Source organism: Mirounga angustirostris, unplaced genomic scaffold (genome assembly GCF_029215605.1).
Source record: "Mirounga angustirostris isolate CCGP_5_RB_7025 unplaced genomic scaffold, mMirAng1.0.hap1 SCAF_5, whole genome shotgun sequence".
NCBI lineage: Eukaryota > Metazoa > Chordata > Mammalia > Carnivora > Phocidae > Mirounga > Mirounga angustirostris.
Window position 1 is genome coordinate 3704668 of NW_026991713.1, and position 12463 is coordinate 3717130.

A 12463-nucleotide genomic window follows, 5' to 3' on the forward strand; every position below is an offset into this window, starting at 1 on the left:
GGATCTCCTTCTCCAACTCCTGCGGGGTTGCCAGAAAGTTCCCCCACGCCTCCTTGTTCCCAAGTCCCTGGTACGTGGCCTTCCGGCCTCTAGCCTCACATGAGGGGGAATCTCCCATCAGAAACCTGGTATCTTGACTTCCGTCCTCACATGCCCCTTCCCGTCAAGGTCAAGGCCCAAACTCTCCAAATTGGCAAAGGGCCGCAGGGCAAAAGTGGCTGACCCACCCAAGCTTGGCCTGGAGGTTCTCCACTATTTTGGCCACTTGCAGAGGTTTTTGTCATCATTTGTAAGGGATTTTTTAAAATACAAGACGTTTTACTTATTTCTAGAGAGAGAGAGAGAGCTTCTCCTAATAACCTAGTCTGAGCTTAGCAGACACAGAAGCTTAAATTGTTACTTCAGTCTTCGGTGATCCTGGTCTGTCTTCTGGTTCCCACGTCAAGCACGGGGACTTGGCTGTCCCTGATGCTGGTGTGTCCCCACCTTGTCTGGTACAGGGGCAGTGGTCCCTCACTAAGCAGGGATTTTGAGCGTGTCCCTTAAGAGCGGTGCTGGTCCAGAGCAAAGCGGCTCGCTGTTGCTCTTCCGGGGCAGAGGGTCAGGTGCCTGTCTCCCTCCCTGCTTGGCCACCTAGAGAGGCCGGGGATGACGTGCCCGCCGTGTGCACAGAGCACTCTGCACTCAGCACTGCTCAGCCTCAAGTAGGCAGCTTGCCTCCCCTGCTCCCGGTTGTGGAAACTGAGGTTGGAGGGGCTGAGCCATCGCCCCGAGATGCAAACCCGGGAGCCCCAGGCCCCGTCCGGGTGCCCAAAGGGCCGGCTCACATGTCCTTGTTTTTTCCACTGTGCCCCCCACTCCCCTCCTGGGCGCCGTGACCTTGGACAGCCACGACCGCCCTGCTTCCCTTCTCGACTGTAAACTGAGAGGCTGGGCTGGCTGATCTCAAACGTGCCCTGCCAGCCGGGGACTCTGAGTTGTGCTTGGGGGCGTGACTGGGACATGTCCCAGGAGCCAGCTGCCAGAGCCCACGAGGGAGGCATTTTTTCCTGCCTCGCTGGGGGAAAGCAGACACATGACTCTCTGGGCTGAGCACTTGCGGTGAATTATGCTCAGCGGGGCTCGTGCTCTGGGCTTTGGGAATGTGTTCAGGACCAATCTCCAGGCCTGGTAGCAGCAGAGCTCAGGGCCTGGGGGGAACCAGCTCCCTTTCTCAGCCGGAACGTCCCAGGCCGAGGCAGAAAGCTGCCCACCTCTGCCTTCTGCAAACAGGGAGTAGAAGGGTGGCTCTGCGTCCTGTCCCCACCACTTCCCAGGGAGGGGACACTCACTGTGGCCTCCCACCCTCCAGCTTGCTTCCAGTGGCTCTCCCAGTCACTTGCTGCTTTGGTCTAAAAGTGGGCTCTGGCTTCTTGTTGGCACCAGCGAGGTGATAGATCCTGCATCAGATGAAGAGGTTACGGATGGGGCACTCTTTGGCAGACGGACAGAACAGCGGGCACCGGGGCCTGGCTGCCTCACGTGTCCTCACTCATGCACCACGATGTTAGGGAACCAGGCGCCCCGTTCCCACCCACACCTGGGCCTCCTTGCCCAGTCGCTTCTGACCCCTTTGGAAGGGAACCTGAGAGGTCGGCCGGTGGCGGGGCAGGGAGGGAGAGGCTCTTGGCAGGACCTGAGGTCCAACTGGAACTTTCTGGACTGAGGGAAAGGGCAGGACCCCATGGGATCCTCACTGGGCCCTCGGGGCCGGGCACAGGCTCTGAAAGGAAGACTCAAACAGCCGGGTGGGTGACACAGGGCTCACCGCGAGAAGCTCCCTGTCCCCATCACCCTTTTTTCAGGGCAGTAAAGTTGTGCTGAGAGTCTGAGCTCCAGTCCCGGCTCTGCAGGGGGAGTCTGGCTCATCCCCTCAGCCCTCAGCTCCTCAGTTTCCTTGTGGGGGGTACTGAAGCTGCCCCGGATGGTCACTGACAGAGTCAGAGGTAATGAAGATCTACTAGGCCCAGTCAAGAGGCTGCTGGGCCCTGACCCCTCCCCCACCGGCCTGCACAGTCTTTTCACACGGGACCTCCAGTCTCACTTCCCTTATCCACCAGCCACCAGGCTCCGTCCTACCCTCTCCCCACCCCCCTGGGGTCGGCCAGGGTCACACCCCCATCTCTCTGTCAGCCTCTCCACTTGCAATCTGATGTGTCACACTAGCTTTCCCTCGTGCGGGATACCGCCTCTTCCGGGAAGTCCTCCCTGATCTCCTCTATCCGGGCACTGTTCCTCTTTTGTGCTCCATCAGCCCCAGCACCTCTGCTGATCCTCCTGGGTCATATGTGTCTGTTTACTAGTCCATCTCCACCAGACTGGAAGCTTCCTGGGAATTAAGATCTTTTCTGAGGTTATAAATACAAATAACAACAGAAATCATGGCATTAAAAAATTACCCTTTCTTGGGTACGTTACCTCCTACATGTTCGGATTTAACAATGCCCAGCTATTTTGTGCATAAAGCTCTCTAGTGATTGTGTTTATTCATACCGCAATATTATTTTATAGTGAAATATATCACATATGTGCTCTGTAATTTTGCTTGTTTTTATTATGATGCATATGCTACTGACTATGTTTGAATACACTTAATTTATTTTTTACATGTAATTTTTTTGTTGTGGTGGTAAAATAAACATAACGTCAAATTTCCCATTTCTTTTTTTTTTTTTTTAAAGATTTTATTTATTTATTTGACAGAGAGAGACATAGCGAGAGCAGGAACACAAGCAGGGGAGTGGGAGAGGGAGAAGCAAGCTCCCCACTGGGCAGGGAGCCCGATGTGGGACTCCATCCCAGGACCCTGGGATCATGACCCGAGCCAAAGGCAGACGCTTAACGACTGAGCCACCCAGGCGCCCTAAATTTCCCATTTCTAAGTGTACGCTGTGAGACCATTACCATGTTCTGTCTCCTTTGCTCTTGCCCAGCAGAAACTCTGTACCCCTGAACACCAACCCCCCACTTCCCCTTCAGGATTTTCAGTTGCTATAAGAGATTTTGGAACATTTGGTGGAATCAGAATGAGATCTGTAGCCTAGGGTCCCCTTGGTGTTAACTTCCATCAAGTGGTGGTTGTGTAGGATGGCCGTTCTCAAAGATGTTGGTTTCATGACTCCTTTCTACTCTTAAAAGCTATTGAGAACCCCAATATATTTTGCTCATGTGGGCTATAGTTGTTGATATTTCCAGTATTAGAATTAAAATTGAAAAAAAGCTTTAAATATTTATGAATTCATATAAAAATAAGAAGCCCTGTATTTGGGAACGTATACAACACTTTTACAAAGTGATTATATTTTTCAAAGCCTCCTCCAACTTTTTAAAACATTTTTGCAAGGCTCTTGAACGTCTGGTTTAATGGCAGGTGGCTGGCTCCTCGTCTGCTTCTGCATCTGCATCTGATCTACTACAAACGTGTGTGAAGAAAACACAGCCTCCCGCAGGGAGGGGGAGAGAGAAAGCATTTAATAGTGGTTTCAGGTAATCGTGAGTATTCTTTGACATTGCACCAAAATTCTGCAAATGAGTGTTTCTTTTCTTTTTTTAATATAACAACTTTAGGACAGTATATTCACATGCCATAAAATTCATGCTCTTAAATTCTAGGGTTTTTAGAGTCTTCATAGAGTTGCAGCCCTCACCACCTCCTATTCCTTCCTGGGGGCTGGAAGGGTGGTGTTTGAAGGGAGTGTGCTCAGACCTGGGTAAAATTGGGTCCCCCTCCCCACCTGATAGGAAGACACCATGGAAGGGGAGATGCCAGGCAGGCAGGGGTCCCGTTAGGAAAATCCTCAAGCCCCGCAGACAGGTGGATGCTGAGAGGCCTCTCCCCCTTCCCCTCCTCCTGAGGGCTCACGGGAGGAGGAGCTTGGGTAAGAAAGCCTAGTCCCACTGACTGCCCAACACAGTAGTGCTCATTTTGTATCCACGGAGATGGGGGGGACAAAGCCCCTGGAGAAACACGGAAAGGAGGTCAAGAACCCAGTAACTGTATGAGTGTCCTATGGCCGCAGTAACAAATGACCACACTTTGTGGCTAAAAACAACCCAGACTTAATGTTTCAGTGCTGAGGTCAGAGTCTGATGTGGGTCTCGTGGGGTTGGCAGGGCTGAGCTCCCTTTGGAGTGTCCTGACCTTCTCCAGCTTCTAGAAGCTGCCTGCATTCCTGGGCTCACGGCCCCTTCCACCGCCTCCCAAGCCAGCAGCCTGACACCATCCAGTCTCTGACTCTGGCCCCCTTCTTCCTCTCATGACCCTTGCAACGACATTGGACGCCGTGAGGAAATCCACCATCCTATCCCCATCTCAAGATTTTTGACTTAATCACATCTGCGACGTTCCTTTTGACACACAAAGCAACTTCTTCACGTTCTGGGTATCAGGACGTGGACATCTTGGGTGGGGGGCTTGTTTTGTGTCATCATAGTGGTCAAGACCACGGCCACGGGAGTAGACTGCCTCTGCCATTTGTGGGGCCATGGGCCAATCATGTCACCGCTCCATGCCTCAGTCTCCCCATCTGGAAAGAGGGGATAATGATAGTGCTGCCTCGTCAGGCTGCTGGAAGGGCCAATGAGGTGACATCCGAAAGTTCCTCAGGGTGGGGCCGGGCGTTTGAGAAGTGCTGGGGGGAGGCTTACATCTGTGAGGTCCTCCCGATTCCCAGGGGGTCAGGCTTTCCTGGCCACGGGCCTGGGGGCAGGCCCTTCGCAGGCCCTTCGCAGCCCAGCAACCCTGACAAGTCACCAGGCAGCCTCACACCACCCTGCCTGGGGCTGCTTTGCTGTGGCTCCTTCTGGTCCATATGCTGCCCCGGAGGGGAGGCCAGTCTGTACCCCAGAACCCCCGCACCCAGCCTGCCGGGAGGACCTTCCCGGCACCCTGCCAGGCTCCTGCAGCACCAGGCTCCAGGGAGATGTCCTGGGCCAACACCCCCTGCCCCTTTATGTAGGTGAGGAGACGGAGGCGCAGAGGGGGACCAGCCAGCTGGGTGGCCTCGCAGCTGCTAGGGCCCTGCCTCCTGGCTCACTGCTCACTGTTGCCATGATACCTCCTGGCCAATGCTGGGTGATGTGGGTCGTGGCAATGTCTCTGGAACCTCCTGTGCAGCTGAGGAGGGTGTCAGTGGGCAGGACACCCTCCCCCGTCCATCACCCCTTCCGGAGCCCCGTGTCTGCTGCACGCACAGAGGGCGCCCAGGTGCAGCCCGGCGGTGGGGGTAGGAGGGCAGGGAGGTGGGGCTCGCCCACCACGCTACCACAGGGCTTTGCCTGGGATATCACCGCTTTACAGGAAAGAGACTTGAGTTTTCTTCAGGGTCATGTCCTCCCACATCCTGGGAAGTCAGAGATGCTGAATGTGCACTTGGTGGATAGTGAGTCATCCACCGGTCGACTGGTGGACTAGAGATAGAATCAGAATTTCGTCTCCCCACCAGCGTCTCAAGGCCTCCATTTGTCTCTGTCAACATAGAATGGAAGGGATATTTCTTTCTCTTTTTATTTTTTTTTTAAGATTTTATTTATTTATTTGAGAGAGTGCGTGCACAGAAGGAGAATGAGAAGGAGAAGCAGACTCCCCGCTGAGCAGAGAGCCCGACATGAGGCTCGATCCCAGGACCTGGAGATCATGACCTGAGCCGATGGCAGACGCCCAACCGCCTGAGCCACCCAGCGCCCCAGAGGTGTTTATTTCAAAACAATAACAAGAACATTGGCTTCAGCAGGCCACGTGACCTTGAGCCACCTCTCCCCGACTGCCGGGCTGGCACAGTGAGCCCCCAGCTGCGGGAGGGAGATGCCCTTGGAAGCCAGGCACTGCACCTGCGTGAGCTCATCCTGCTGGGGTGAGCTGGGAGCTCCCCAACAGCCCGGCTCTACTGCTTCCTCCAGCAGAGGAGAAAGAAGAGTGGGAGGGCTATGTGACTCGGCATATGGGACAGGCCCCTGGGAGAGCAGGGAGCGGAGACCACACAGCCTCCCCGCTCAGGGCTCCGCCCGCCACCGTGGGTCTGTGCGTATGTTTGTGTGTGTGTGCATGCTTGTGACTGTGCACATATGTGTGCGTGTGCGTGCCGCCTGGCTGACTAGGCGTGGCGCACTTCTGGGTGCAAACATGCGTGTATGCGAGCGCGTGTGTGTGCTCGCGCGTGTGCATCAGCATGCACGAAAGCCTCTACGCGTGAGCGCACACGTGTGCACGTGTGTGCATCTGCACATATCCGTGTGTGGAGCGCATTCACGTCTGCGTGTGTGAGCCCGTTTGTGCGTGTTCATGTCCGTGTGTGCACACGTGAGTCTTCACGTCCTCTCTTGGGCAGCGCCGTGGAGAGTCGAGGTAGTGCTGGAGGTGGAGGCAAATGCAGGCCTGGGGAGAACTGCTGGCTCGGGCCGGGGCCTGCCCTCCGCTCAGCCATGGTCTGCTCAGATCAGAAGACCTTGGGTGCAAAGCCAAGGTCAGCAGGGCAGGAGGCTTCCCAGGACGAGGCTGCCAGCACCTTTGACCGTCTCTGTTGCTCATTTCCCAACTTCTCCCCCTTGAGGGCATCTTGCCTGTGTTTCTTGGTTTCTAGCCCATTCTAAGAGCCTGCTGCCATGCTGTCCTTGGGGGAGCTCCATCTTCCAGTTTCCCAGGTAAGTGTCCCCACCCCAGCGAGGGTGACTGTTCCAGGCCAGCCTCTGAGGGATGCCCTCCCCTGGTGACCCGCCTCCCCGCTTGGCCACCGAGCTCACAGCTGGCGCCCTTTCCCCACCCCCCGGCTCTGGGGGGCTCCTTTTTAAGGCTCCCCCATAATGCGAACAGAACAGCCAGCTTTCCCGGAAACAAAGCCAGAATTGTAAGTGCTTGTGGGAAAGGGCAACAGTTTGTGCGGCACAAAGAATTTATTTTTTTCCTTCCCTGATCTGAGCCCTATCACCAGGCCCATGGCTGCTGGGAATTCGGAAGCTTCTTCTGGGAGAAGGCTGGGGCAGGTGGTGTGGGTGGCCAGCCAGCCAGAGCTGGTCACCGTCCCCTGCTGTCCCCACTGTGCCTCTGTCCTGCGATGCCCCAGTCCTCCCACAGGCGTGCCTGGGACACACTTGGCTTCTCCTTCCTCACTCCGGACACCGGCCTCTCCGGACCTCCTTCTCCAGGCTCCTCGCTGGGTCCTGGGCCTCCGCTCTGGCCTTCAACACCGGCCCCTGTTGCTCCAGCTGAATCTGGTCGTCTTCTCCATCTTGGAGGAGATCCAGGTTCGTGCCCAGATTGCAAGAATTTGAGAATTCTCACAGCTTTCTCCAGGAGGAGGTCACCGAGAGGAAGTGTCCGCCGGTTGACTCTCCAGGTGGCTGTGGGCGATGGGAGGCTCCTGACCCCTCCTGTGCCCTTGGAATGTACACTCTGCCCGCTGTTCCCACAGTGGGAGCTGTTCTTAAAGACACAGGCTTGAGGGGCGCCTGGGTGGCTCAGTAGGTTGAGCGTCTGCCTTCGGCTCAGGTCATGACCTCAGGGTCCTGGGATCGAGTCCCACATGGGGCTCCCTCCTCAGCAGGGAGCCTGCTTCTCCCTCTCCCCCTGCTGCTCCCCCTGCTTGTGTGCACGCTCCACTCTCTCCCCTTCTCTCTCTCTGACAAATAAATAAATAAAATCTTAAAAAAAAAAAAAAAGACACAGCCTCGAGAGAGTAAGATCCTCAGGCTCACGCCGCCTCCTTGCCACTCCACACCCTGGCCCCTCGGCTCCCTGGCCCGCAGCTAACGCAGCCTGGGGCTGGCTTCCCCAGAACAGTAGAAAACCACGGCCTCATGCTGGCCCAGTCCTGAATGCTGCGGCCTACTGCCGGGGAGGGGGCTCAGCATGCAGAAGAGCCCTGGCTTCTAGCCCTGGCCGGCCCTGACCTTGACCTGGCCTTTGGACTCTTGTGGCCATGTCACACGGACATTGAGTGGGGCCCTCGGCCCAGTGGTTCCAGGGAGGGCTGTTCCCGTAACAGTCTGTCCGCATCACCTCCCCGCCCCACTGCTCCCCTGACCCTGAGCGTCTCCAGTCCCCCCCAGCCAGGCCCTGGCCGGTAGCCAGCCCTGGGGCAAACGGCTCCAGCTCCACCACGAGGCCAGCTCAGTGGTGTGTGCCCCCAGGGCTGCGTGAGGCCCAGCTCCTTCCGACAACCCCCGGACCTCCAGCCTCCCCAGATGCCAGGACCCCACCAGCTGTGGTCAGAGAGACAGCTGCTGCTCAGTGTCAGCCAGCGCAGACCGGGCCCACGGAGAAAGTCAGCTACAAGATGAAATCCCAGGTCGGGTCTGGTTGGACGTCAACAGACCAAGGTTGAGCCCCTCTGAAGGGTGGGGAACACCGGGTCCCTCCCTGCGGTCAGCCTCACAGGTGATCTGGACCCAGACGCCGAGCTGAGGGTGTGCAAATCTCCTGTCCTGTGGCGGGGCGGGGGCGTTGGCCGTGGACCCCAAGGCCGCCCAGGAGTCTGGATCTGCTGCCGGACCCGAGGCCTCAGGTGCCAGACACACACAGCCTAGATGCCAAAGCCCCCCACCCCGACTCAGGGGCCTGGACTTACCTTCCCGGCCTGCCTGGGGCTGGGCGCAGATGTGGAAGCATGACCCAGAAGCCAGACGAAGATACTTCGGGCACGGGCCCTATCCTGGCCACCCCGGCCACTGGGGCCACTCACACTACCTCCTGAATTTGGGACCTGGCCCCGGCCCTGGCCCCCAAAACCACACTCATGCTGGACAACTCCTTCTAGAAGCATCGATGTCCCCAAACCACGTACCCCCACTTCTCCTCATCTGCTTTTTCCTGATCGTAGGGACTTCCTTGCAATGCTCCCTGGTGTCACTCAGCACCACAGTCCCTGAAACGGGCCTGCAGGGTCACAGGGAGAGCTCAGGAGATGTCCCGTGAGGACAGGTGTGGCTCTGGATTACTCTTCCCCGTTTGACCCACCAGGACTTCTGTGCCCTGCAGGTACCAACCCTGTCTTCTCAGCTGCTCATGGACCCTCGACGCACCTCCTCCCCTCCCTGCCTAGAGTTCTTTCCCTCCCTCCATGATCTACACTGACTGCAAAGCTCTCTCTCTGAAGCCGAACTCCCCAGGGGCTTCCCTGCCCTGGGGGGCTCTATGCTGCTGCCATCACCCCAAGATGTAGTGTCTCCCAGATAAAGCTGTACACTCCTGGTTCAGGCCAGACAGAGACCCGCTTGCTCTGGGGGTGGGGGTGGACTATGGAGGCCCACATCCGAAGGCGGGGTACGCGGGCAGGAAGGGCTGGCTTTGAGTCCATGACCCGGTACTCTTCCTGATCAGCGTTGACCTCAGGAACTGCTTCTCCCCGGGCTTCAGCTTCCTCCCCTGTGAAATGGGGAGCCGTCTCCCCACACAGGGGCATCAGGTGTCGGGAGGAGAATGCAAGCTGGGGCCACAGATGCTTCCAACCGCAGCTCTGCCACTCACCGCCGTGTGACCTTGGGTTGATCTTGCCTAGCCTCTGTCTCCTGGCCCTGAAAACACCCAGAGCCTGAGACTAAGGGGGGTGATTCGGGGCAGTAGCACCCAGCCCACTGGGTCAAGTAGCTGGCACAAGGTGGGTCCCGGGGGAGAGGGGGACGACCGGTCAGGAGCCAGCAGGCCTGCTTCTGGCCCTTATCTGACCGGCTGCCCTGGGAAGGTCATCGGGCCCCTGAGCTGACTGCCCCTCAGAGGCCCTACTGCGCGGCCAGATCGCGCGTCTGTCCCCAGGCCTAGGTCCCGGCCTAGCAGCCCAGCTGTGCTTGGGAGCTGAATGCCGCCGAACACGGTGCTTGTGCGTGGGCTGGCCGGGAGCCCCGGATCTCCCTCGCCCCATGAGGTGGAGGGGCAGCTCCCACTCACTCTGGGGCTGCCCCCGAGGAAACTGCAGGGGGCTGGGAGGCTTGCTGGGCCCGCGGTCAGAGAGATAGGACAGCACGGACAGCCACGGGTGGGCATGGGCGGACCCTCTGCCGCTGGGTGCCCAGCCTCCCAAGCCCCCTTTGGGCCTGCCTCACGCCTGTTATCGGGGAACTGCCCAGAGACAGCCGTGCCACAGCTGGAAGTAAGTGCTTGGGAGTGGGGGCAGGGCATGGTGGCCACTGGCCCTGCTGTAGGGGGCGGCCTACATGGGGACGAGCTGGAGGGATGGGCCAGCTGGCCGGGGCTCTCCTGGCAGGGGATGCAGGCCAAAGGCAGGGAGCCTCGAAGGGTCTGGTGTGGCCAGGGGGCACAAGACGGAATGGTGACACAGGGCATCAGTGACTGGGCAGCCAGGCTCCCCCTCCCCATGGGGGACGTGGGAGGGGGTGACCCAGCTTTCTCCTTGGCAAGTGTCCTGCAGCCCTAGCCAGGGGACAGGCTAGAGCCCAGGGGACCGGGGGAGGGCTACTGGGGCACTCGAGGTGGGGGGGTACTCTTCCAGGGGCCTGTGGGCCAGAGAGGGGGAGGGCAGGGGGAGGGGAGGGGGCAGCACCGGGGGCCGCCTGGCTGTGTCACACACCGGGGTCTTCCAGGGTCAGACCAGCACCGGTCCCCGCGCAGGCACCCAGCCTGAAGGAGCTGTGTGTCATATTCTCGGGGCTGGCCTCGAGTCTGGGGCAGAGTAGGGTCGGGAAGTGGGGCAGAGGTGCGGCCTGCTCCGCCTTGTCGGTGGGAGCCGGCCTGAAAGGGCTGGCACGGGGAAGAAAGCAGGCAGCAGAAATGGGGGAGGCAGAGTCCTGAAGACACCCTTTGATCCAGCCATGCTTGATGCCGGTCCAGCTCCTGGAGTTTTGGTTGTCAAAGGCTATAAAACCCCCTGGGCCTAAGCTGGTTTGGCTTGGGTTTCTGTCACCTGCAACAACAACTTCCTGATTAATTCTGAGACTGACTCTAGGAATGACCTGCCTTATTGGGTATGAGTGGTCCCCGGTGCCCACAGAGGGTCCCTCACCCTTCCACCACATCAGCAAACCACATAGCGACCCCCCAAAGGCCCCCACAACAAACACGTATAATCACAGAGTGTGAAGACGGGGCTCCTCATTCCTTTTCCTACTCTGCAGCTAGCAGACTCCTACTCATCCTACAAAATCCAACTCAGGACTTACCTGTCCCAGGAAGCAGTCCGCGAACTCTCCTCCATCCCACTGTTTCTCTTGTGCCTCCAAAACCGAGGCAGCCCCTCCCCAAACCCTACTGTGTAGCCATTGGCTGTTCCAGATCTGTTTCCCAGCTGAAGGATCTTTGGAAGGCAACACCCCCCAAGGCGGTCCCTCAAGGTGATAAACATCCTGTTCTGGCGAGTCTGCATTCGAGGCTGCCCTGGGCCATGAACTGACGCCCTCCACTCCCAGCCATCCGTGGAGCCCAGTGCCAGGACTTAGGAACGTCTGGGTGCAAGTGCGGGGCCAAGAGGAAAGATTGCTTCCAGGAAGGCTCCCCAGAGGTGGAGCGGCTGGGCCCTGGCGTCCAGGGCAGCTGGTGGAGGCAAAGCCAGGCCTGCTCGTGTTTGTGCAAGTGTGCCCGGGACCCCAGGCAGGATGTGTGTCTGCCAGGCTGTGGGACCTTGGGCAGATTTCTTATCATTAAGCTGGGGGGGCAGAGAACATGCACAAAAGGGTCAGATGACATGGGCAGTGTCAGAAGCTGGGGGTGGCGGCTGTGATGGAAGGCTTGGGTGAAGGTGACGAGGAAAGGGGGCAGCAGGAGGGCCGTCCTAAGCAGAGGGCCCGCCGTGAACAAAGGCTGGGTGCCATGCGCTCTGGGGTGGCAGAGGCCTCCTGTGGCTGGAGGGAGAAGCTCCCCCCTGCTGCAAGTGAGCCCCCAGGAGCTAGAGATCAAGCCGAGGCTGCAAACCAGGTGGGTGAGGACTAGGTGACGTCTGGCCCCTCCAGGCCCCACAGTTGCTCCCTCTGGGAGGCAGGCCCTGTGCCGGGCAGGATGGGAGTCTGGATTTGGCCTCCTCAGGACCGCCTTGCCCAGGCCCAGGGAGGCCGCACAGCCCATGGCCTCCCAGACAAGGCTGACCCGCTAAGCACCACCTTGGCTGTCGGGGTCTCTTGGAGCAATGGAGCCCACCGGGCTCGGCCCAACTCCTATTCTGCTTCCCCCACACCCACCAGTTTGCCTCAGGGTCAGGCCAGCCGCTGCCCCTCACTGGGACAAGGGTCAGCCGGGCTGGAAGGGCCCGCGGTACCCAGTTCCTGTCAGCGGCCAGGGGTGACACTTGCCCAACCACCCACGGCCACACCCACGCTCCCCGCTCCCTCTGCCACCACCTTGTCCTTGTGAGTCTAGAACTTTGGGGGGTGGCCCTCTGGGGGGGCCGAGGGATACCTCCAGGATTCCCTCGGGACGGGCCTCCCCGAGGCTCTAGGAGGCTGCTGATCACCCAGGGGCGCCAAGCAGTGACCGAGCCGGTGATGA

At 58.7% G+C, this 12463-nt stretch overlaps 1 long non-coding RNA gene across 3 annotated transcripts; it reads left to right on the forward strand.

Moving 5' to 3' along the window:
• The first annotated feature begins 5725 nt into the window (after positions 1-5725).
• On the forward strand, positions 5726-7773 carry LOC135364374 (uncharacterized). Of its 3 annotated transcripts, none has more exons than XR_010411268.1 (3): positions 5726-6058; positions 6618-6678; positions 6966-7773. It is a non-coding gene; the product is annotated as an uncharacterized LOC135364374 (long non-coding RNA). The 3 variants fall into 3 exon arrangements; XR_010411267.1 differs by having other exon boundaries at positions 5726-6054; positions 6954-7772; XR_010411266.1 differs by having other exon boundaries at positions 6954-7771.
• Positions 7774-12463: the final 4690 nt, after the last annotated feature.